The sequence below is a fragment of the Chinchilla lanigera genome, unplaced genomic scaffold (genome assembly GCF_000276665.1).
Source record: "Chinchilla lanigera isolate Chin_1 unplaced genomic scaffold, ChiLan1.0 scaffold00156, whole genome shotgun sequence".
Classification (NCBI taxonomy): Eukaryota; Metazoa; Chordata; class Mammalia; order Rodentia; family Chinchillidae; genus Chinchilla; species Chinchilla lanigera.
This window is the reverse complement of record NW_004955557.1, coordinates 601,533-603,944: the sequence shown is the minus strand read 5'-3', so window position 1 is coordinate 603,944 and position 2,412 is coordinate 601,533. Positions and strand designations below refer to the sequence as shown.

Sequence of the window (2,412 nt, the reverse complement as noted above, 5' to 3'; positions counted from 1 at the left end):
ATGAGTCCGGCCCACACTCGGACCCAGGAGCCCTGCCGCTCCCGGAGAACTCGCTGCTTGGGCGCAAGGCACGGGGGGCTCTAATAGAAACTTTAGTAACCATCCTCTTCCCTCAACTTATTTTTATTTATACTTTGAATAACTTTGAATATTTTTGCTTCTCATTAAGCACAAACTTCGAGCAGAGGGACTTATCATTTTTATGCGTTCTCTTTTTGTCTTTTAATTATAGAGGAAAGTACTTTGTCCAGTACTGTCTTTGTCCAGAAAATAGGTAGATATGGCTCCCTGTGGAGTTGTTTTATCATTTCTTAGGTGTTTTTCTTTTCTTACATATCGATAGTCTTTTTCTTTGTATTTGCTCAGTGTGATGCTATGACTGTTACAGCTCAGTGTTCAGTGCAATACTTCTTTTTCGGTCTTCCTTGAATATTAATGACCCCTTCCTTTACTTCTCTTTCTTTCTTCTCATAGTATTCCAAATAACATCTGTAGCATTTATGGTGTAATTCAACACATTCATTTTGTGGCATGGTGACAGTGGCAGAACTTCATGGTTCATCCTCCAAACTGAGGTGCAAGGAAACTCTCAATTTCCAGGTCTTGGATTCTCATGACCTAACTCCATGCAGCCCTATTAGGAAAAATAACACATTGTGGATTTAATTTGAAATTTTACTATGATTAATTATTTTAAGAATCATTTGGCCAATTTGTATGTCTTCTGCAGGAAATGTGTATTCATGTTTTCAGCCCATTTTTAATTAGATTATTATTAATTTTTAACTATTGGGTTGTGCATTCCTAACCTACTTTGGATATTATTTCTTACTGGATACATGTTTTATAACTTATTTTCCATTATGTTGGCTTTACATTTTTTTGTATTTTCAAATTTGATTTTCAACCCTTCATCAGAAGCTAGCTCCAACAACTCATCCTGAAGGGCTACAGTTAAATTCAAATTATCTTTTGATGAGAGAAATGGGTTTTGGATCCATAAATTTCCTATCTGTGGATCTTCTTTTGTTGGAAAATAAAATTCAAGATACTCTAACAAATTTGTAAGATGCTCATTGACAACTTTCTGCAGATATGCACTATCAAGATAATCAGCTTCACTAATGATTGTAGTTAAATTGTGGAACACATCGTAACAATCTTTAGAAACTCTGTTTTTCCAACTTTCTAACTTTTGTTTTTGTCCTTCAATCTTATCTGCCACTGAAAACATTTTGCATTTTTTCCTTGTACAAAAGAATTAAGGTCATTAAAAATACTAAAGATATCAGACAAATAAGCAAGTCTGGATATCTAATTCACATTTTAAAAAAGTTGAGGCTGAACAGATTTCTTGCCTTGAAAAAAGGCTAAAAGATCATTTTGTATTTTGAACAGTCTTGACAGAAATTTCCCCCGAGAAAACCACCGTATCTCAGAATGTGGTAACAAATGCTTATAATCAGCTTCCATATTATCACATAAAAAAGAGAACAATCTAGAATTGAATGCATTACATTTTATATAATTTACAATTTTTACTATGTCAGTAAGAACACTGTATAGTTCAGCTGATTTTTTTTCATAAAAAGACTATCATGATGGATGAAGCAATGTGTTACTTTACATTCTAGAGCAAGTTCTTTAACCTGGGTGACCACTCTGGAATGTTTTCCTGTCATTGAAGCTATAGCATCAGAACACACCCTACACAAAATTTAAATTCCAAACCACATCTGTCAATGTAGTTCTTCACAGCTTCATATAACTCTGAACTTGTAGTGTTTGTAGGCCAAAAGGGTGGAAGAAAGAATTCTTCCTTTATGTCATCATAGTGTTCAAACCTCACATAGACTAAAAGAATTATCACGTTAGCAATATCTCTGCACTCATCAAGTTGCAATTAGAAGTACTTTGTCAGCTGTATCTGTTCTATGAGTTGGTTTTCCATGTCATTACCAGCTCTTGAATGTGGCAAGCTATTCAATTGAAAAGTGAAAGTGTCATTGGAAAGTGGTACTTGCACTACTTTCACAGCTGCACATTCACCCAACATTTCCAAGCAAACTTCTTTGAGGTAGTCTTTCACAAGTGTCTCAGCAATTGTGTATGGTGTTTTGGACTTGGCAACTGGGAGTGCTATTTTATGTGAAGCCCTCAGAGCACTAATGTTTGTATGAGGAACTCTGAATATCTGCTTTGGTTGACTTTTAACTCACTACTCTTTCTCTTGAAGAATTCTTTTGGTTGTGAACTTATTTCTTTATGTTTTGAACATAAATGCTGCTTATGTTTTGATGGTTTCATTGCTTCATCAGATAATACATCTCCACAAATAATAGACTGTGGCTTTAGCACTTTACCATCAATTATAGCTACAAAACCAAACTCAATATATGAAGGATCATATTT

The 2,412-nt window shown here is 34.6% G+C and overlaps 1 pseudogene; it reads right to left on the bottom strand.

Moving 5' to 3' along the window:
- Nucleotides 1-844: 844 nt before the first annotated feature.
- LOC102028589 overlaps nt 845-2,412 on the bottom strand; it is a 5,896-nt pseudogene continuing 4,328 nt past the window's right edge.